The sequence below is a fragment of the Pinus tabuliformis genome, chromosome Q (genome assembly GCF_031772625.1).
Source record: "Pinus tabuliformis cultivar Carrire ecotype Pingquan chromosome Q, CPIR1, whole genome shotgun sequence".
NCBI lineage: Eukaryota > Viridiplantae > Streptophyta > Pinopsida > Pinales > Pinaceae > Pinus > Pinus tabuliformis.
The window spans coordinates 1,350,432,526-1,350,441,937 of record NC_142296.1 but is presented as its reverse complement, the minus strand read 5'-3'; positions in this window follow the sequence as shown (position 1 = coordinate 1,350,441,937).

The following is a 9,412-nucleotide window of genomic DNA, read 5'->3' as shown; positions in this document are numbered from 1 at the left end:
AAGGTTCATAATTAGCGCAATCCCACTAGAAAAGGGTTGATCAAGGATCTAGGAATATGGGCAATCCCGAAATGGAAATTTTTAGAAGATGTTAGATAATCCTTGAATGATCATAGAGAAAATAGTTAAAACCCCCTCCCTAAAAAAAAAAAGGAGCAGTTAAGTTCAAGAAAAACTGCAGATGACTGAGCACATAGGTCCAACCACACCATGCCCCAACCTTCCACCACAGAAATACGGATACCTTCACTTCAATGGAGAAATGCACTAAAACCAAGTCAGTATAAACATGTATATAATCGCACCAGCTAGCCAATACCAATAAACACCCATGTAATAAGTTTCAACCCCACAATAGTCCCACCATAACCAAGTAGGAAAAATCCGCTTCTTAGAGAACATTAGGTGCAATGAGCACATATTCCACAGATTCTGAACCAACACAAACTACATCACCACCAACAACACCCGCACGACCACCCAACACTACTCCCACCGCCACACCATGGACCACAGATACAGTGGAAACAGGAGCAAGCATCACATACATTCCACTCATGGAAAAAAGGATGTGAACCCATCGGGGGAGCCAAAGAGGGTCCAACCGTAATGAGAGACTGATCTGGGGGAGCAGTAGTCACTGTATGCTCCAGAGATGAGGATGACGACTAGCAAGAGCAAACACACATGGCCACCTCGAAAAAATCAGATAGAAATTAGAAGAGGGCCACCATAATCATCCTAATCGTAAGAACAATCGCGATAAGGATAATGACGAGAATATGCATAATAAACATAAAGTCATCTCCATCAAGCCATGGGAAAGCCATGTGAGAACCCCACGAAGCCAAAAATAGAGAAACTGTTTATAACAAGTATATAAAAAAACCCACACAGAATCAACTTTTCCTTGCAGACCAAAAACAAAAACGGTGTCACTACCCACCAAACCAGGGCAGGAGGCACACCCTAAAAAATACTCTTTGACACACTCTACAAACACTCTAGCTTTAATCTGTCATAGGCATTAACACACAACAATTTGAACCATAAGTGTTTGTTGATAGAGGCAAAGGAGTTGGCCCCTAATGAAAGCTCTAGAGGTCCCTTAGTTCGACAAATTTCATATTGTTAGTCTAGCCATCTCATAACCAAACTAACTTGAAAGTCCACAATCCACACAAAATAACAATGAATGGAAAATGGATGATCATGAGTTTGTAGCTAAAAAATGGAAGCCTCGAAGGAAAAATACCCCTCCTAATGGAAGTTTGATTTCTGCATCATATTAATATGTTGTTTATTCTTTTTTTTTCAAGGAATAACAAAAAAACGTTATAAGTTATATTAGTAAAAGGAGGAAATTACAATTTTTGAGAGCAAATAATCCAAGTGACCCTTAAGATTCAGGTAAGAACAAGTAGGAATGAGCCAAAATCTTGCAAGATTTTCACAAACTATATACCAGTTGAAATTGTTCCACTTAAAGACCTTCCAAGAAACCCCTAGAATACATATGAATTTGCAAAACATTTCTAATTATAATTTTTTTGGGCTACATTTTCACCTTTTCTGGAGAATTCTTCATCTTTCTTTTGACTTGGGTCCAGGCCCCATTTCCTGTTGGTTCCAAAGTACCACCATTCTTGATAGAAACTTGACTTTTGGGTGAAAGAATGGAGTTGGGTTACACTTTTTTGCGAGAGAGGCACATTTGGGTGGAAAAAAAGATGGCTTGATCGAGCCATTTAAGCGCTCAATCAAGCCCTTTTTAAGTGCTCGATCGAAGTGTTTGAGGGCTTAAACAATGTAACCTGAGGTTAGCCAGGAGCTCGATCAAGTCATGTTTTTGAAATTTCCTGCCAATACAACCTAGGTATGGAATTAAAAAAAGTGGCTCGATCGAGCCTTAAAGCTAGATCTAACTATAGGCTAGATCCAACCTTAAAGCTAGATGCAACCTTAAAGCTAAATCGAGATTTAAAGCTAGATCGAGTTATAGGCTAGATCGAGATTTAAAGCTAGATTGAGCCTTTATTTAACCATGGTAAGGGCTCGATCGAGCTATTTGAATTTCAAAATCAAGCGTTCAATCGAATGTTTTAAGTGCTCGATCGAGCCTCTTAAGTCCTAAAATCCATAATTTTAGCACCCCTTCTGCAAAATTTCTTGCAACACCATTTTGTACCCTAGTGGACTTAGGGCTAAATTTGTCCTTAGGTGGCAGAGTTGATCACGTTGGATTCATGAAAGAATCCTCTATCCAATGGCATATGAGTTTGACATTTTTGAATTCATATGATATATATATATATATATATATATTATTATTACAGTGGAATCGGCAACAGGGGAAGCCTCGCAACTCGCGTTACACGGGGTCGATTCTGATCGCTACCTCTATAACCACTAGGAGCTGCGCCCGCCCCTCTATACAACTCCAAGGTAAGTCCGGGGGATTTGAACTCGTGACCTTTAGTATGGAGCCTGCCTTTCTAACGAACTTCACTGCATTGTGATTACCAACTCGCCTACCCCCGTGGGGCTATATTTAATCTAATTTCTCTTAAACATAATTCTTGAAACTTTTTTGAATTGTTTTAAATAGGTTGAATAAAAAATCAATATCATAAAATATACACAACGATTTTTTTTCAAAAAATACCACTATCTTCGTTTATGAGTCCTCTTCAAAAGGGTACTTTTGGTTTTTCAATTTATTTAAATAGTTGAAAAAAACCTTACATGAACACGTGTCTACAAAACACAATCGAAATATTACTTCACCAACTTCGAAATATATATATATATATATATATATATATATATATATATAAATAATAAAATAAAATTTTAATATGAAAAACTTAGCTCTCTCCATGTAGATCATGCTCATATATATATATTTTTTTAAAATACACATTTTAGACTAAGTTATGCTACATGAACACATGTATACCTCTTAAGATGTGTGAAAATTTGCAAGGACAAGCATTTCATTTAATGGAACTTTGACATATTATACTACACTAAATGTTTTTGCAAAAAATATCATTAGGACAACAACATAATTCTTCACAATTTGTCTTTTTACTCCGAATCAAAATTCAGAGTGCTTATATTAATTTTGAGGGCTTCAATTCGATAAAAGAAGAAAAACTTGAAATCCATCGCCACATTTAGCCTAAAAATGTAACCCATTTTCATGCTTTCACATTTTTGTAGTTCACCTTACATTTGAGAGGAGGAAAACACCTCCACTTGATGGGTCGATGAAACCCCTTTCCCTTTAATGTCAAAAATGGGCTCACGCTCTTAAGAGTCCACAACAATATTACTTTTATCCAAAAAAAAATATTTTGTTTATTGTAATCTAATGACCTAATCATTTATATATTTATCATTTTACTTTGAAAATTACATTATTATAAGATATTTTAACTTTTGTGATCTAGGATAGCTTAAATTATTTTACATCAGTCAATCAAACATTTTATTTAAAAATTAATTATAAAAATAAATCTTATTTATGATAAAGATTTATCAAATCTTGAAAAACGAATAGAAAATTATTAATTTATTTGGTATTTTATTTTATATTTAAAAAATGACATTGTTTTTCAATTTTTTTTTATAAATTCATGAATTAAAAAATGAATAATATTACACACCATATAATTTAAAAGAAATTAATTACATTTTTTCATTTTTTTTTTAATATCATAAAGATAACAATTTCTTATAACACTTTAATAGTTTAAAAATTATCCAACTCTATATTAACCCATTAACATATTCAATAACACAAAAACTCTCATAACGCTGCACTGTGGAACCACAAACCAAGCAATAAACTCTTTATCAAAGTGAAATTAACTCACCAACCACAAAATGCTATGTGTTCCTGAATGCAATGATGCCTTAACAGAATCCAAATCTGGAGAAGGGGCCATCAGAGGTTATGGGACACTCTCATGTCAACATCTTTGACAATAGCAAAAGCATTAATACTTCATGAGATTTGATAGGTAGCACTCACCAAACTATGACAACAATGACATGTGGCAATGATGTGTGAACCCACTTACAACACAATCACCTACTTTCTTTGGTGATAGAATGTGTTCATAATTTCACGAGGTTCACTCTAGGAAATAAAATAAAGGTTCGCACACATTTTTATTCACATTATTGCGGGTCCACTTTACCTTATCTTCTCGAATCTCTTACTCGCAATGATTTGAAGGTTGATGGTATGCTCCTCGGTATTGATTTGAAAGTTAATGGCATCTAAGCATTTTTCTTTTAAGTTAGAGTCTATTCATATATTAATATAATATTTTATATCAAATATAATTTTAAATTTTAAATTTTAAATATTATTATTATTTTTTTAATTTATTTATTTATATTTATATATATATATGATTTTTTTTATAAATTTAATTCTTAGAATTCATCATTTAAAGTTATTATTATTTCAATGTTAACTATTTTATTGAAAAGTGATTTTAAAAGTATAAAATATCATTCAAATCACTTCCGGAAAACAATTAATAAAATAATTCAAAATTAAGGTTAACCAGTAAAAATTTCTTTATTTATATTTACATGTTTCTTAATAATTTCTAACATTATCCAAATCAACCTCATGAAAAGTGATGGTAGTGGTTTGAGCCGTTCTCCAAATCACCTTCATGAAAGAAATCCAAAAATTTAGTCAAAACTAAGACTAAATAGTAAAAATCCATTGATTTGTGTTTACATTCGATGTTCGTATAAAGAAATGGCTAACCTGGTTCATTGAATTATCTAATGATAAATAAGGAATTTTATAGTTATAGGTGTATTGCCAAGATGTTTTTTTATTTCCAATTTGAATATTAGTAGATGTTTCCCCACATTCATGCATGATATCTTTATTAAATTTGTTGGTATGGACTTGCATGCTTCACTTAGGCAAATTCAAATTGGGCACCTTCTTGACATGAAATTAGTCAAATACCTTGCAACATTAGTGATAGCCAATTGAGCTAACCTCTTGGACTAAGCAATTACATATAATGGACATGGCATATAGAGATGAGATGGGAAGCTCAAGCAAGTAATCAAATCAATGTTGTTTCGTCAACTGTTATGTTAGCAAGAGGGTCATTATCACTATGGACACCCCCATTAACATAATGATCGTGGCATATTGACGCCTTTTCGTCATCACAATCCAATTCTCATAGCTAACATGAGAAATCGAACAAGGAGGGATGGGGGGATTTTATAGTCTTATAAATGCTTTCAAAACAAGATGTCATTCATGACATATTGATGCTTTTTTGTTGTTGCTAACTAGTGCTTGCAACTATTATGAAATAAATATAGGAAGAGAGATGTGTTTTTATAGTTATAAAGATATTTACAAGGTATGATGTCATTATGGAAGAAGAAACAAGTATCAATATTACAACCAATCAACAATTATGTTAGTATGGGGTTGACTATCATTATATATGTTTCCATTAACATAAAGATTATGAGATATTAGAGTCTTTATGTTATTGCAAACATGTACTCACTACTAATATGGAATAACAAACAGAGAAGGATAAATGATTTATAATCATAAAAGTGATTCCAAAACAACATTCTTAACATATCTTTGTAAACAATTTATTGACATAAAAATCATGAGATATTAAAACCTTAAAGTTGTCACAAACTAATCCTCACCATGAATATGGAATAATAAGTAAAAAAAGATAAATGACTTATAATAATAAAAACATATCCAAAACAACATTCATAACATATCAATGTTAATGTTCCATTCACTTAACAACCATAATTAAATAAAATATTGAATTTTTTTTTTCAAAAACAACATTCATAACATATCACTACAAATATTTTTATTAAAATAAAAATCACGAGATCTTAAAACCTTTATATTATCACAAAAGAATCCTATAACTAATATTTTTTTTTTTTATTTACCAAAAAACAAAAATTCATAATAATAAAAGATTCATAATATATCATTATAAACACTTCCACTAATATAAAGATTATCAAATTATAAGGTGTTCATGATTTTTAAAACATCATTGTAGCCCTCTTATTACATGCATATCATGCTATTAAAGGTTTATATTTTCACAAACCATTTTTCATTTCCCATATGAAATAACAAACATAGAAGGATAGAACATAAAGTGTTTCTAAAATAATATATCATCTCATTACAGAAACACATACTCATTGACATAAAGATCAATATATATTTAGGGTTTTTGTCTTAGTGTGAAGTACAACAATATAAAATAACAAAAAGAATACAATAAAAAAAATATTTCCAAAATAACGTTCATGATATATTATTACGTACACTTATCATAAAATCCTTATATTATGATATATCATTTTTCACTTTTTTATTAACCTTGAATATCCTAAAATCGTTATATTAGGATGGACCAATTTTCACTAATTATTAATGTTATTAAAACTAACATTCATCACACAAGAATAAAAAAATATTTATTATATTAAAAGATATTGAATTAAAATTTAGTTTAAATATATGATTTACATGAAACTAATAAAGAAGTCATTGGAATATGTATTAATGATTATTTACAGCATTTTGATTTTAAAGTTTAAAAAAATGTTAAAATATTTATAATATTTTGCTAACACATTTACTAATATAAACTTAATAAAAAATAAAATTTACAAAACATTAAATGTTTCATTAAAGTACGAAGAATTATTTCTTTTTTTTGGTTTATGAGTTTTTTGACAAACCATTAAGGAAGAGAGATATATCTCTTTTTTGCCTTACCATGAAAGTTTGCCTTCATTTAGCCTTGACGCCAAATTAACCATGGGATCAACCTTGGAGTTGTTTTATCCAAGAATATAGAGACATTTCTTTCGAGGGATAGACTGATACAGCTGATAAATCTGCTCGAAAATTTGTCTTAACTTTGTATTTGAGGGGAAAGATCATGAATATCAATGGTGAATCATATTCAAGGAACCACAAAAAAATCACCTTCTGAATTTCCAGATTCACAATTTGCCTTAAACCTTGATACAAGGCATAGGCTTCAGCAATGTCGTTGGAAATGTGACCTAAACCCCAAGCATACCTATGTTCTTCTTGATTCTTAGGGAAAAAATTACCCCACCCCCCGCCCTCGCCCCCGTCCCTGCCCCATAAGACTCTCAAACTTTATTATTAACAAATATAAAATGATAATCTCCTTGTGGGACGATGGGGTGATTGTCTTACTGGGATGTTATCCCCTCCACGTGGATTCAAATCCTATAGGGGACACCATGAGCCGTCATAGTAAGGTTGGAATGATATACATCCTATTGGAGTCTAGGATCCTGACCCCAATTTCTGGTGGTCTCCAGACATCTCAGTCTTAGGTTGAACTATGAATTTTTGATATATGTAGCTTGTGAATTGTTACATATATATAGGGAAGTTGCTAGTTCCCCATCAACCATTTTATAGCTAAAAAAACAAATATAAATTATCTTAACTCCATATTATTAAATATTTATAAGAATAAAATCCTTAATCACAAATCTTTTCTCAAGTTTTATATTCTAGAAAAAGTTTTATATACGAAAAAAATTATATATCTCAACATTTGATAAATTCATAATTAAAATAAAATGATATTATTTTTTTATAGATATATATATTATATATATAAATAATGTACTTTTAATTAAAAAAATACAATTTTCGTAATCTATGAAACGTTTTTCAGAGTGTGAAACTATGGATAACTCATTAAATTAGTTATAGTTTTTTTATGATTAAGTAGTTGATCCTTTCAATAGTTATATACTTGTCTTAAAAATTAAGTCATATATATCTAAGTATTAATTTTATAAATAAATATGTCTAATTATTATTTTTTCTATTTTATATTTTTTATATATATAAATATATATATATATATTATATATTCTTATCTAATTTAAAACATACTTATATGAAAAGCATAGACTATATTGATGTTAATCATCATCATTATATTTATTTTTTATATAATTTAATTTATCTTTAATCAAAACATTTTAAACAAATTTGTATCCACTTTAACCACAAAACTAAACATAAATAATAATATATCCCTTCAAACTCAATAAAAATAGGAGTCGTTATATATGCATTCAAATTTCATACCTTTGTTTATCAATTAATTGCCTACTTACTTTTTAATAATTTTATAAAAAATGATTACTTTGTCTGATTAGGATTAAAATAGCATATCGCTATTATTCACAACCAAATTTTATAAAAATGATTACTCTGTCTGATTAGGATTAAAATAGCATATCGCTATTATTCACAACCAAACTAACACATTTGACAAATATAAATAATACTAAGCACATTATCAAATAAATATACAATTTATCAGAAGTTTTCAACATACTAAAATACTATTTTAATTTATTTTTTTATTTAATAAAATTTATATATATATAAAAGTTGATCTTGTACTCACTTGATAAAAAAAATGATTTTATTAATAAAATTTATTATTATATTTTAATTTATATTTATTTATATATAAGTTGATTTTGTGCTCGTTTGATATGGAAACGAATTGGCTATTAACAATACATCTACGGTTGACCAGATTATTTCAGAAATTTGAACTTTGAATTTCCTTAATTATTTAAGCCATACCTCAGGTTATACCGACTAAACTGCATCCCAACAACTTTATTTTTATTCTCACTTAATATCATATTTATATTTTAAAAGCAAAGTCAATATTATAAATATGAAACATTTATTCACCTGAATTAAAAAAACACAGGCTCTCAACACAAACATATACAGACTGACAGATGAAAAAAAGTCCAAACAAACCGGCATAGGACCTCTTTGGAAAATGCACATTAACCATTTCTCAAACCGTAAAGCTTAGCACACTGTAGCGTAGGTCGGTGCATGAAATTGAGCATGAGGGAACTTACAACCTACTTTTGACATTGTTGTCGGTGATAGCCACGATCGGTAAAGTTTGAATCGTTAAAGGAGACTTCCTTCTGCTTTCCTAGATGCTTCTTGGGGCTGCTCTAAATTCCATGGCCAGGACTCCATAATCAGAAAATGGAAAGCACATGGCGTTTTGGGAGCTGCCTAGCCTGGGATTTTGAACCGATGTTTTCTATTTTCTACCATTTGCTATTTAGTGGTTCAATCAAAACTTGATGCTGATGACAGGGAAGAATGAAGGACACTCTCAGAGGGATAAAGGACAGTATAAGGATCTCATTGTCTCCCACCAGTCTGTTGTATGTTCCGTGTCAGTTCGTTCTTCTTTAAAAGCCCATTGCATTTCTATGGTGAAATTGGTTCAATGGTCTTTGGTTTTGACTC